The sequence below is a fragment of the Oncorhynchus kisutch genome, linkage group LG1, assembly GCF_002021735.2.
Source record: "Oncorhynchus kisutch isolate 150728-3 linkage group LG1, Okis_V2, whole genome shotgun sequence".
NCBI lineage: Eukaryota > Metazoa > Chordata > Actinopteri > Salmoniformes > Salmonidae > Oncorhynchus > Oncorhynchus kisutch.
The window spans coordinates 12,455,272-12,470,004 of NC_034174.2; the positions used below are offsets into that span (position 1 = coordinate 12,455,272).

General features: G+C 47.0%; 1 protein-coding gene across 3 annotated transcripts in view; it reads right to left on the bottom strand.

Moving 5' to 3' along the window:
* LOC109899409 (protein kinase C and casein kinase substrate in neurons protein 1-like) overlaps positions 1-14,733 on the bottom strand; it is a 52,349-nt gene that overhangs the window by 32,081 nt on the left and 5,535 nt on the right. The window contains exon 1 of one of the 3 annotated variants that reach the window (XM_020494636.2): positions 742-952. The exons of the other annotated variants lie outside the window; for them this stretch is intronic. The gene's annotated coding sequence lies outside the window, so the exon portion shown is untranslated. Of the gene's footprint in view, positions 1-741; positions 953-14,733 lie in introns of those variants that run through there. 3 annotated transcript variants of the gene reach the window in all.

Consider the following 14,733-nt stretch of genomic DNA (forward strand, 5'->3'; position numbering starts at 1 on the left):
ATTGCAGTATTTGGTTTGATTAGAAAAGATTTTACAGGCCTTTTCAAATAATTTCTGGGGTTCTGATATTCTAAGCCAGCAAATATGCTCGCAGATCGCCCTACACAAAATAATAGGTTATACGCACAGACCAATAGAATGGTATAGTCCATCACTGTGAGTCAACCAATAGAATGGCATAGTCTGTCACTGTGAGTCAACCAATAGAATGGCATAGTCTGTCACTGTGAGTCAACCAATAGAATGGCATAGTCTGTCACTGTGAGTCAACCAATAGAATGGCATAGTCTGTCACTGTGAGTCAACCAATAGAATGGCATAGTCTGTCACTGTGAGTCAACCAATAGAATGGCATAGTCTGTCACTGTGAGTCAACCAATAGAATGGCATAGTCTGTCACTGTGAGTCAACCAATAGAATGGCATAGTCTGTCACTGTGAGTCAACCAATAGAATGGCATAGTCTGTCACTGTGAGTCAACCAATAGAATGGCATAGTCTGTCACTGTGAGTCAACCAATAGAATGGCATAGTCTGTCACTGTGAGTCAACCAATAGAATGGCATAGTCTGTCACTGTGAGCCAGCTGAGTACATGAGTTAGTCAAAAAACATGTAAAAGGGTTCCAAAAAGACTTTTTGGTTTCAATCCAGGTATAACCTTTCACACAAATAACCCTTTTAGGTTCTAGATACCAAGTTGTTTTTCTGAGTGTAGTCTTTAGTTCCATTGTTCCACTCACCTTTCTATGCAACGTCTTCCAGTCAGAAGGCTGTAGAGACAGTAGGGACTGTAGAGACATCCAAGAAGACAACAAAACTCCTGTTGCATTTTCCACCCACTCTATAAACCCTGATCAATGTCCAACCACTTCATCTATAGCCTCATCTTACATCGGACTCCTCCTTGTGACACACACAGCCTCTCCCTCTCTCTGTACTTTAATACCAAGCCCAGGCAGAAACAGATCAGACACTAACTAACCAGACAACACCTTCCTACAACAAAACACAGCCATTAAAATGCCCTGGCTCACTCGGGTCTCTCCCAACAATTACAGGATACCCTAACCCGTCCCTCCCTGGGAAACTCCCTGGGAAACTATGCTGATGCTCTGCCCAGCCCACTTCACTCCCCAGCTGAACACAGCTGAAGGGAGCTGCAGTGGCCTCACCAGCAATGTCCAATTGATAAAAAAAAGTTAAATTGATAAGAGCAAAGCATGAGTCACTCAAAAGGTGACCTCACAGTTGACTAACAGCTAAGGAAACAGCAAACAGAGCTGTTCCCTACAGATTCCTCCTTGGGACGGGAGTGCTTGGCCAACTCCCCAAAACAAAAGATTGGAACTGGAAGCAACACAGGGAAAAATGTATAATGAGACAGAGAGAGGGGGAGATAGACAGAGAGTGAGAGAGAGTGAGTGAGAAAGAAGGAGAGGGAGACAGAGACAGACAGAGCGAGAGAGAGTGAGAAAGAGGGAAAGGGGGGAGAGAGTGACAGAGTGAGAGAGAGTGAGAGAAAGAGAGGGGATAGAGAGAGAGAGAGAGAGAGAGACAGAGAGAGAGAGAGAGAGAGAGAGAGAGAGAGAGAGAGAGAGAGACAGAGTGAGAGAGAGTGAGAAAGAGGGAGAGGGGGGAGAGAGAGAAAGAGACCAGCCCCCGGTGTCATGAAAGATCAGAGGGGCTCAATGAGACAATAATAACATGAGAGAAAAGCCTAGAGCATAACAAAGTGCAGTAAACCCAAACACACTTCCCTATTGTGGTGACATCAAATTTACATAAATTATGACATCTATTTGCTTACCAAAACGTGTGTATCCAGGGTATCTGAGAACAACACCCTCTACCACCCACACATTCAAGAGGTTTTGTACAGTTGAAGTTAAATTTAACAACTGAAGTTAAGTAAATGTAACCTTTTCTGGAGAAAAAAAATAAATATTTTTAGTCAGGTGGATTGGTCACTCAACTTGTTATCCAAGGGCCTTAATGACCTGTTTGCAATGATCTTGTTTTAACCTTTTATTTAACTAGGCAGCTCAGTTAACAACAAATTATTTTTTACAATGACGGCCTAGGAACAGCAAGTTAACTGCCTTGTTCAGGGGCAGATGGACATATTTTTACCTCGTCAGCTCAGGGATTCGATCTAGAAACCTTTTGGTTACTGGCCCAATGCTCTTTTTTTTATTACATCTTTATTTAACCAGGTCGGCTAGTTGAGAACAAGTTCTCATTTACAACTGCGACCTGGCCAAGATAAAGCAAAGCAGTATCACACAGACAACAACAGAGAGGTACACATGGGGTAAACAATAAACAAGCCAATAACACAATAAACAAGTCAATGACACAGTAGAAAAAAAGAAAGTCTATATACAGTGTGTGCAAAATGCATGAGGAGGTAGGCAATAAATAGACCATAGGAGTGAATAATTACTATTTAGCAGATTAACACTGGAGTGATAAATGAGCAGATGATGATGTGCAAGTAGAGATACTGGTGTGCAAAAGAGCAGAAAAGTAAATCAAATAAAAACAGTATGGGGATGAGGTAGATTGGGTGGGCTATTTACAGATGGACAGCTGCAGCGAGAACTGGAAGGAAAGGCGGCCAAATGAGGTGTTGGCTTTGGGGATGATCAGTGAGATATACGTGCTGGAACGTGTGCTACGGGTGGGTGTTGTTATCGTGACCAGTGAACTGAGATAAGGCGGAGCTTTACTTAGCATAGACTTATAGATGTTCTGGAGCCAGTGGGTCTGGCGACGAATGTGTAGCAAGGGCCAGCCGACTAGAGCATACAGGTCGCAGTGGTGGGTGGTATAAGGTGATTTGGTAACCTAGCCCTAGGACCATGCCCCAGGACTACCTGACATGATGACTCCTTGCTGTCCCCAGTCCATCTGACTGTGTTGCTGCTCCAGTTTCAACTGTTCTGCCTTATTATTATACAACCATGCTGGTCATTTATGAACATTTGAACATCTTGTCCATGTTCTGTTATAATCTCCACCCGGCACAGCCAGAAGAGGACTGGCCACCCCACATAGCCTGGTTCCTCTCTAGGTTTCTTCCTAGGTTTTGGCCTTTCTAGGGAGTTTTTCCTAGCCACCGTGCTTCTACACCTGCATTGCTTGCTGTTTGGGGTTTTAGGCTGGGTTTCTGTACAGCACTTTGAGATATCAGCTGATGTACGAAGGGCTATATAAATACATTTGATTTGATTTGATTTGAGCATGTCAGGTAATCCTGGGGCATGGTCCTAGGGCTCAGGTCCTCCGAGAGAGAGAAGGAGAGAATTATAGAATGCACACTTAGATTCACACAGGACACCGAATAGGACAGGAGAAGTACTCCAGATATAACAAACTGACCCTAGCCCCCCGACACATAAACTACTGCAGCATAAATACTGGAGGCTGAGACAGGAGGGGTCAGGAGACACTGTGGACCCATCCGAGGACACCCCCGGACAGGGCCAAACAGGAAGGATATAACCCCACCCACTTTGCCAAAGCACAGCCCCCACACCACTAGAGGGATATCTTCAACCACCAACTTACCATCCTGAGACAGGGCCGAGTATAGCCCACAAAGATCTCCGCCATGGCACAACCCAAGGGGGGGCGCCAACCCAGACAGGATGACCACATCAGTGAATCAACCCCTCACCTCCTGGTTATACTAGTGACCATATCCCCCGTGTATCCCGCAAAGGCGGAAGTGTTGCTAACATTTACGATAGCAAATGTCAATTTACAACAAACAAAAAACGACGTTGTCGTCTTTTGAGCTTCTAGTCATGAAATCTATGCAGCCTACCCAATCACCTTTTTAATAGCTACTGTTTACAGGCCTCCTGGGCCATAAACAGCGTTCCTCACTGAGTTCCCTGAATTCCTATCGAACATTGTAGTCATAGCAGATAATATTCAAATTTTTGGTGACTTTAATATTCACATGGAAAAGTCCACAGACCCACTCCAAAAGGCTTTCGGAGCCATCATCGACTCAGTGGGTTTTGTCCAACATGTCTCTGGACTTACTCACTGCCACAGTCATACTTTGGATCTAGTTTTGTCCTGTGGAATAAATGTTGTGGATATTAATGTTTTTCCTCATAACCCTGGACTATCGGACCACCACCGTGCTTCTACACCTGCATTGCTTGCTGTTTGGGATTTTAGGCTGGGTTTCTGTACAGCACTTTGAGATATCAGCTGATGTACGAAGGGCTATATAAATACATTTGATTTGATTTGATTTGATTACGTTTGCAAACGCAACAAATAATCTGCTCAGACCCCAACCAAGGAGCATCAAAAGCCGTGCTATAAATTCTCAGACAACCCAAAGATTCCTTGATGCCCTTCTAGCCTACCCAAAGACATCAGAGGACAAAAATCAGTTAACCACCTAACTGAGGAACTCAATTTCACCTTGCACAATACCCTAGATGCAGTTGCACCCCTAAAAACTAAAAACATTTGTCATAAGAAACTAGCTCCCTGGTATACAGAAAATACCCGACCTCTGAAGCAAGTTTCCAGAAAATTGGAACGGAAATGGTGCCACACCAAACTGGAAGTCTTCCGACAGTACCGTGCAGTATCGAAGAGCCCTCACTGCTGCTTGATCATCCTATTTTTCAAACTTAATTGAGGAAAAAAAGAACTATCCAAAATTTATTTTTGATAATGTCGCAAAGCTAACTAAAAAGCAGCATTCCCCAAGAGAGCTTTCACTTCAGCAGTAATAAATTAATGAACGTCTTTGAGGAAAAGATCTTGATAATTTGAAAGCAAATTACGGACTCCTCTTTAAATTTGCATATTCCTCCAAAGCTCAATTGTCCTGAGTCTGCACAACTCTGCCAGGACCTAGGATCAAGAGAGATACTCAAGTGTTTTAGTACTATATCTCTTGACACAATGATGAAAATAATCATGGCCTCTAAAACTTCAAGCTGCATACTGGACCCTATTCCAACTAAACTATTTAAAGAGCTGCTTCCTGTGCTTGGCCCTCCTATGTTGAACATAATAAACGGCTGTGTATCCACTGGGTGTGTAGCAAACTCACTAAAAGTGGCAGTAATAAAGCCTCTCTTGAAAAAGCCAAACCTTGACCCAGAAAATATAAAAAACTATCGGCCTATATCGAATCTTCCATTCCTCTCTAAAAAAAAATGAAAAAGCTGTTGCTCAGCAACTCACTGCCTTTCTGAAGACAAACAATGTATACGAAATGCGTCAGTCTGGTTTTAGACCCCATCATAGCACTGAGACTGCACTTGTGAAGGTGGTAAATTACCTTTTAATGGTGTCAGACCGAGGCTCTGCATCTGTCCTCGTGCTCCTAGACCTTAGTGCTGCTTTTGATACCATCGATCACCACATTCTTTTGGAGAGATTGGAATCTCAAATTGGTCTACACGGACAAGTTCTGGCCTGGTTTAGATCTTATCTGCCGGAAAGATATCCGTTTGTCTCTGTGAATGGTTTGTCCTCTGACAAATCAACTGTAAATTTCGATGTTCCTCAAGGTTCCGTTTTAGGACCACTATTGTTTTCACTATATATTTTACCTCTTGGGGATGTCATTCGGAAACATAATGTTAACTTTCACTGCTATGCGGATAACACACAGCTGTACATTTCAATGAAACATGGTGAAGCTCCAAAATTGCCCCCGCTAGAAGCCTGTGTTTCAGACACAAGGAAGTGGATGGCTGCAAACGTTCTACTTTTAAACTCGGACAAAACAGAGATGCTTGTTCTAGGTCCCAAGAAACAAAGAGATCTTCTGTTGAATCTGACAATTAATCTTGATGGTTGTACAGTCGTCTCAAATAAAACTGTGAAGGACCTCGGCTTTACTCTGGACCATGATCTCTCTTTTGACAAACTTATCAAGACTGTTTCAAGGACAGCTTTTCTCCATCTACGTAACATTGCAAAAATCTAAACGTCCTGTCCAAAAATGATACAAAAAAATGAATCCATGCTTTTGTTACTTCTAGGTTAGACTACTGCAATGCTCTACTTTCCGGCTACCCGGATAAAGCACTAAATAAACTTCCGTTTGTGCTATATACGGCTGCTAGAACCCCAAAATGTGATCATATTACTCCAGTGCTAGCCTCCCTACACTGGCTTTCTGTTAAGGCAAGGGCTGATTTCAAGGTTTTACTGCTAATCTACAAAGCATTACATGGGGTTGCTCCTACCTATCTTTCCGATTTGGTCCTGGCGTACATACCTACACGTACGCTATGGTCACAAGATGCAGGCCTCCTAATTATCCCGACAATTTCTAAGCAAACAGCTGGAGGCAGGGCTTTCTCCTATAGAGCTCAATTTTTATGGAATGATCTGCCTACCCACGCAGACTCGGTCTCAATATTTAAGTATTTACTGAAGACTCATGTCTTCAGTGGGTCATATGATTGAGTGTAGTCTGGCCCAGGAGTGTTAAAGTGAACGGAAAGGCTCTGGAGCAACGAACTGCCCTTGCTGTCTCTGCCTGGCCGGTTCCCCTCTCTCCACTGGGATTCTCTGCCTCTAACCCTACTACAGGGGCTGAGTCACTGGCTTACTGGTGCTCTTCCATGCTGTCCCTAGGGGGGGTGCGTCACTTGAGTCGGTTGAGTCGCTGACGTGGGCCACCTGTCTTATCCGGTGTCCTGTGTGAATTTAAGTATGCTCTCTCTAATTCTCTCTTTCTCTATTTTTTTCTTTGTTTCTCTCTCTCTGAGGACCTTACCCTAGGACCATGCCTCAGGACTATCTGGCATGATGACTCCTTGCTGTCCCTAGTCCACCTGGCCGTGCTGCTGCTCCAGTTTCAACTGTTCTGCCTGCGGCTATGGAACCCTGTCCTGTTCACCGGATGTGCTACCTGTCCCAGACCTGCTGTTTTCAACTCTCTAGCTATGAAAAGCCAACTGACATTTATTCCTGAGGTGCTGACTTGTTGCACCCTCGACAACCACTGTGATTATTATTATTTGACCCTGCTGGTTATTTATGAACATTTGAACATCTTGGCCATGTTCTGTTATAATCCCCACCAGGCACCGCCAGAAGAGGACTGGACACCCCTCATAGCCTGGTTCCTCTCTAGGTTTCTTCCTAGGTTTTGGCCTTTCTAGGGAGTTTTTCCTAGCCACTGTGCTTCTACACCTGCATTGCTTGCTGTTTGGGGTTTTAGGCTGGGTTTCTGTACAGCACTTTGATATATCAGCTGATGTAAGAAGGACTATATAAATTTGATTTGATTTTGATTTGATTGGGAGAGCTAGCTAAGACAACAACGGGTGAGACAACAACAGCTAATCAGCTAAAACAACAACAACCTTTTAAAATGGCTATGACTGGGCAGAGAGCGTTGGTTAAATACACACAGAGCCTGAGTTCACGGCTGGGGCCGACAGATAGACAAAAAATAAACAGAATGGAGTACCGTGATTAATGGACAGTCCAGCATGCATCAGCTATGTAGCCAAGTGATCATAGAGTCCAGGGGGCAGCAATCGATGGAACAGGGAAGCCACGGAGTAGTCGCTACTACGCTAGCATGCGGGTGACACAGCGTTTAAAGTTATTAGCCCGGGGCTAGTAGAAGCGTCTACTCTGACGTCAGACGGAGGCCGGTTGAAGGCACAGCAGATGGAGTATTCGTCGGCAGACCAGTCATGATGGTGCGGCGGGGCGCCATGTTGACAAAGGATCCAAGCCAGATGGCGAAAGAGGTATTGTAGTTGTCGTAATTTAGTTTGCTAGCCGAGAGATGCGCCTGGCTCACGGCTAACTGGTGCTAGCTTCGGGTCAGCCACTATAGCCACTCGGTAGCAGCGGTGATCCGGTGCCAAGGTCCAGAGCTTACGGCAAGGATCCGGTGGAGTAGTGGGTTCTAGCCGTGTTTGGGTGGAGTCCGGGTGAACAACTGAGTAGGCCGGGAGGTGGGCCTCAGGGATAGCTTCGGTACTGGGTAACTCGGTGGGTGCTAGCTAGCTGTGAAAATCAAGAGTAATGGTCCAGGGATTATGGCAGGAATCCGGCGTTGTAGTGGAGAGACAGTCCGATACTGGTAGGCTGGAGAGTATTATCCAGGCAACAAAAAAAAGGCTGGTATCTGTGCAGAAGGTAAAGGCTGCTAGCAGTGGCTAACAATGACTAAATAGCTTTAGCTGTTTAATTAGCTGGTTCGCTTCTGATGGCTAGGTGGTTCTTGCTATAAGGTCTAAAAATGTAAAATAATAGCAGTTCCGTATCACATTGGTTATGGCAGGTTACCAGAAGGTATAATTGAATTAAAATGGAAAAGAGATTGAAAATAAAATTGATATATATATATATATATATACAAAAAAAGACGAAAAATACAAAAGTACACGAGAGGACGAACAAACACGTCTGCACTGCATCTTGGATGGCGTAGCACTAGGCTACCTGCCGCTCCACTGCAGTGGAGGAACAGCTAGCTAATCAGGTTAGAGAAAAACTAAACAACATTGTTCACATTATCAGCAAATCATAAAGTGGGTGGTTCCATCCCAAAATGCTGATTGGCTGACAGCCGTGGTATATCAGCCCATATACCATGGGTATGACAAAACATGTATTTTTACTGCTGTAATTACGTTGGTAACCAGTTTATAATAGCAATAAGCACCTCGGGGGTTTTCTGTATATGGCCAATATACCACGGTTAAGAGCTGTATCCTAAGGGCTTTGCGTCGTGCCTAAGAACAGCCCTTAGCCATGGTATATTGGCCATTTACCACACCCCCTCGGGCCTTATTGCTTAAGTATAGAAGTCCTCTAAAGAACCTTGATTTTGCTAACAGTCTAAATGGTGTCATTTCGCCTATGTTGTACAAGTCTGTGAATATTTCTGACAGTATGTATTGATCTCTATTGTTACTTTTAGAATAACATAACAACAGTAATGCGCCTGGTCACTCGGAGCAATCTGTGTCCACCCTTGAGACAGACTCGAGACGGACAGTGCTAGAGGCTACAGGCAACTAGAATAGCTATGCACCTGAAGGAGATAGCACACCCTGTTTACTAACCACCACCACCACCGCCACACACACACACACACACACACACACAGACTGAACTTTGCCACATCCTCCTAAAGACAGGTAAGGCCATCAATAATTAGCCAGCTGCCAGTGAGGGCACTCCCTTCCTGTCCGGCTGACACATTTGTAGGAAGTCTCAAGGAGAACAGTTGTCATGGAGAGGAAAAGGACAGGAGAGAAGATGGTTAGGAGAAAAAGACAGAGGCAAGGGGGAGAGAGGGGAAGGAGAGAAAGAGTGAGGCAGGAAAGTAAGGAAGGTCAGAGAGAGAGGAGGGAAGGAGATATGGGGCTATGAGATAAAAAGAGGTAGGGCAGAGGGTGGGCCAGGAGAGAGAGGGGGCCAGGAGAGAAAGGGGGCCAGGAGAGAGATGAAGACGAGAGAGGGGGCCAGCAGAGAGAGGGAGACAGGGGAGAGAGGGAGGCAGGGGAGAGAGGGGGCCAGGAGAGAGAGGGAGGCAGGGGAGAGAGGGGGCAGGGGAGAGAGGGGGCCAGGAGAGAGCGAGAGGAAGGGGAGAGAGGGGGCCAGGAGAGAGGGGGAGGCAGGGGAGAGAGGGGGCCAGGAGAGAGAGGGAGGCAGGGGAGAGAGGGGGCCAGGAGAGAGGGGGAGGCAGGGGAGAGAGGGGGCCAGGAGAGAGAGGGGGCAGGAGAGAGTGGGGGCCAGGAGAGAGGGGGAGGCAGGGGAGAGAGGGGACCAGGAGAGGGGGAGGCAGGGGAGAGAGGGGGCCAGGAGAGAGAGGGAGGCAGGGGAGAGAGGGGGCCAGGAGAGAGGGGGAGGCAGGGGAGAGAGGGGGCCAGGAGAGAGTGGGGGAAGGAGAGAGAGGGGGCCAGGAGAGAGAGGGGGCAGGAGAGAGAGGGGGCCAGGAGAGAGAGGGGGCAGGAGAGAGAGGGGGGCAGGAGAGAGAGGGGGCAGGAGAGAGTGGGGGCCAGGAGAGAGGGGGAGGCAGGGGAGAGAGGGGACCAGGAGAGGGGGAGGCAGGGGAGAGAGGGGGCCAGGAGAGAGAGGGAGGCAGGGGAGAGAGGGGGCCAGGAGAGAGGGGGAGGCAGGGGAGAGAGGGGGCCAGGAGAGAGAGGGGGCAGGAGAGAGAGGGGGCCAGGAGAGAGAGGGGGCAGGAGAGAGAGGGGGCCAGGAGAGAGAGGGGGCAGGAGAGAGTGGGGGCCAGGAGAGAGGGGGAGGCAGGGGAGAGAGGGGACCAGGAGAGGGGGAGGCAGGGGAGAGAGGGGGCCAGGAGAGAGAGGGAGGCAGGGGAGAGAGGGGGCCAGGAGAGAGGGGGAGGCAGGGGAGAGAGGGGGCCAGGAGAGAGGGGGAGGCAGGGGAGAGAGGGGGCCAGGAGAGAGAGGGGGCAGGAGAGAGAGGGGGCCAGGAGAGAGAGGGGGCAGGAGAGAGAGGGGGCCAGGAGAGAGAGGGGGCAGGAGAGAGAGGGGGCCAGGAGAGAGAGGGGGCAGGAGAGAGAGGAGGGAGATAAGGGGCAGGAAGGAAGGAAATAGGTAAAAAACATTATTTAGGTCAGAATCCTGGTGTGTGTAGAGACTGAGGAGCCTGAGGCTTTTAGTGTCTTTCTTTTGTCTTTATTCTCTATACATGCCTCCCCATCAGCCCGCATGTATCTGTGGCCAAATTCCTGACCATGGTGAGGTGCCTTGAGTAAAATAATTCTCTGTTTATGGCTTCTGTTTCCCTCTGATGACCCCCTGCAGGAACTGTACCTGTCTAAGTATTTTGTGTTTTTCTTCATGTATTGGGTCAGGCCAGGGTGTGGCATGGAGTTTTTGTATTGTGGTGTGTTTTGTCTTGGGGTTTTGGTGTATATGTTTTTGGGATTGTAGCTAGTGGGGTTATCTAGCAAGGTCTATGGCTGTCTGGAGTGGTTCTCAATTAGAGGCAGGTGCTTATCGTTGTCTCTGATTGGGAACCATATTTAGGCAGCCATATTCTTTGAGTTTGTCGTGGGTGAATGTCCTATCTGTCCTATGTGTACTCTCTGTTAGTTTGCACAAGTATAGGCTTGGTTTTCGTTTATTGTTTTGTAGTGTTTTGTAGTGTTCGTGTTTAGTCGTGTTTACGTTTGTTTAAATAAACATGGATCGCAATCGACACGCTGCAGTTGGGTCCGACTCTCCTTCATCACAACTAGAAAGCCGTAACAGAATCACCCACCACCAACGGACCAAGCGGCGTGTCAACAGGCAGGAGCAGCCGAAAGAGGAGAGGCAACAAAGGCAGCAACAGCGGTGTTATGAGGAGGTTATGGACAGCAGAAGCATGGAGTATACGACGTGGGATGAAATAGACAGGTGGGCGGCCGACCCAGAGAGAGTGCCTGAGCCCGCCTGGGATTCGCTAGAGCAGTGCGAAGAGGGCTATAGGCGAATGGAGTTGGAGAAACAGACACGGAGCGAAACCCGAAAGTCACCCCAAGAAATGTATTGGGGGGGGGGCTCAGAGTGGCTGAGTCAGGAGATAGACCTGAGCCAACTCTCCCTGTTTATCGTGAGGAGCCTAGGAGGAGACCAGAACCAGAGCCGGTGTTGGAGGTGAGCGAAACAGAGACTGTGAAGGAGTTAATGGGGAAATTGGAGGAGAGAGAAATGAGGGAGCTGCTGTGTTGGTGCTTTTTGCATGGAATTCGCCCGACGGAACGTGTCGGGGATTTGATGGCACCTGGGTTAGCGCTCCATACTCGTCCTGAGGTGCGTGTTAGTCGGCTGGTGAAGTTGGTGCCAGCCTCACGCACCAGGCCTCCTGTGCACATCCCTAGCCTTGCACGTCCTGTGCCAACACTGCTCTCAAGATCTCCAGTACGCCTTCACGGTCTAGCCCATCCTGTGCCACCTCCACACTCCAGTCCTCCGGTAGCAGCTCCCCGCACCAGGCTTCCTGTGCGTGTCCTCGATCCAGTACCACCAGTTCCAGCACTACGCACCAGGCCTTCAGTGCGCCTCGCCTGTTCAGCGCAGCCAGCGCTTTTCTCCTCTCCTGCGCTGCTGGAGTCTCCCGCCTGTTTAGCGCAGATAGAGCCTTTCTCCTCTCCTGCGCTGCCGGAGTCTCTCGCCTGTTCAGCGCAGCCAGCGCTTTTCTCCTCTCCTGCGCTGCTGGAGTCTCCCGCCTGTTTAGCGCAGCTAGAGCCTTTCTCCTCTCCTGCGCTGCCGGAGTCTCCCGCCTGTTCAGCGCAGCCAGCGCCTTTCTCCTCTCCTGCGCTGCTGGAGTCTCCCGCCTGTTCAGCGCTGCCAGAGCCTTTCTCCTCTACAGCGCTGCTGGAGTCTCCCGCCTGTTCAGCGCAGCCAGAGCCTCTCTCCTCTCCTGCGCTGCCGGAGTCTCCCGCCTGTTCAGCACAGACAGAGCTGCCAGCCTGCATGGAGCAGCTGGAGCTGCCAGCCTGCATGGAGAGGCCAGAGCTGCCAGCCTGCATGGAGCAGCAAGAGCTGTCAGTCTGCATGGAGCAGCTGGAGCTGCCAGCCTGCATGGAGAGGCCAGAGCTGCCAGCCTGCATGGAGCAGCCAGAGCTGTCAGTCTACATGAAGCAGCCCGAGCTGCCAGTCTGCATGAAGCAGCTAGTCTACATGGAGCAGCCAGAGCTGTCAGTCTGCATAGAGCAGCCAGAGCTGTCAGTCTACATGAAGCAGCCAGTCTGCATAGAGCAGCCAGAGCAGCCAGTCTACATGGAGCAGCCAGAGCTTGTCGTGGGTGAATGTCCTATCTGTCCTATGTGTACTCTCTGTTAGTTTGCACAAGTATAGGCTGTTTTCGGTTTTCATTTATTGTTTTGTAGTGTTCGTGTTTAGTCGTGTTTACGTTTGTTTAAATAAACATGGATCGCAATCGACACGCTGCAGTTGGGTCCGACTCTCCTTCATCACAACTAGAAAGCCGTAACAGTACCCATAGTGGATATAATAATGCCATGGTGGACATAATAACGCCTTGGTGGACATAACTCCATGGTAGAGATAATCAAATCAAATCAAATCCAATTTTATTTGTCACATACACATGGTACGAGATGTTAATGCGAGTGTAGGGAGTGTAGCGAAATGCTTGTGCTTCTAGTTCCAACAATGCAGTAATAACCAACAAGTAATCTAACTAACAATTCCAAAACTACTGTCTTATACACACAAGTGTAGGGGGATAAAGAATATGTACATAAAGATATATGAATGAGTGATGGTACAGAGCGGCATAGGCAAGATACAGTAGATGGTATCGAGTACAGTATAAACATATGAGATGAGTATGTAAACAAAGTGGCATAGTTAATGTGGCTAGTGATACATGTATTACATAAAGATGCAGTAGATGATATAGAGTACAGTATATACGTATATACTTATACATATGAGATGAATAATAATGTAGGGTATGTAAACATTATATTAGGTAGGTAATAACGCCATGGTAGATATAATAACGCCATAGTAGATATAATAACGCCATAGTGGATGTAATAACGCCATAGTGGATGTAATAACGCCATGGTGGATATAATACCACCTTGGTGGACATCATAACTCCATGATGGATATAATAACACCGTAGTGTATATAATGACGCCTTGGTGGACATAATAACTCCATGGTGGATATAATAACACCATGGTGGATATAATAACACCATGGTGGATATAATAACACCATGGTGGATATAATAACGCCATGGCGGATATAATAACACCATGGTGGATATAATAACGCCATGGTGGATATAATAACACCATGGTGGGTATAATAACACCATGGTGGATATAATAATACCATGGTGGATATAATAACACCATGGTGGATATAATAACTCCATGGTGGATATAATAACGCCATGGTGGATATAATAACTCCATGGTGGATATAATAACTCCATGGTGGATATAATAACACCGTAGTGTATATAATGACGCCTTGGTGGACATAATAACTCCATGGTGGATATAATAACACCATGGTGGATATAATAACACCATGGCGGATATAATAACACCATGGCGGATATAATAACACCATGGTGGATATAATAACACCATGGTGGATATAATAACTCCATGGTGGATATAATAACGCCATGGTGGATATAATAATACCATGGTGGATATAATAACGCCATGGTGGATATAATAACACCATGGTGGATATAATAACACCATGGTGGATATAATAACTCCATGGTGGATATAATAACGCCATGGTGGATATAATAACTCCATGGTGGATATAATAACACCATGGTGAATATAATAACACCATGGTGAATATAATAACTCCATGGTGGATATAATAACTCCATGGCGGATATAATAACTCCATGGTGGATATAATAACTCCATGGTGGATATAATAACGCCATGGTGGACATAATAACTCCATGGTGGATATAATAACGCCATGGTGGACATAATAACTCCATGGTGGACATAATAACTCCATGGTGGACATAATAACTCCATGGTGGACATAATAACTCCATGGTGGATATAATAACGCCATGGTGGACATAATAACTCCATGGTGGAAAGAACAACCATGGTGGATATAATAACTCCATGGTGGACATAATAACTCCATGGTAGATATAATAACACCATGGTGGATATAATAACACCATGGTGGATATAATAACACCATGGTGGATATAATAATGCCACA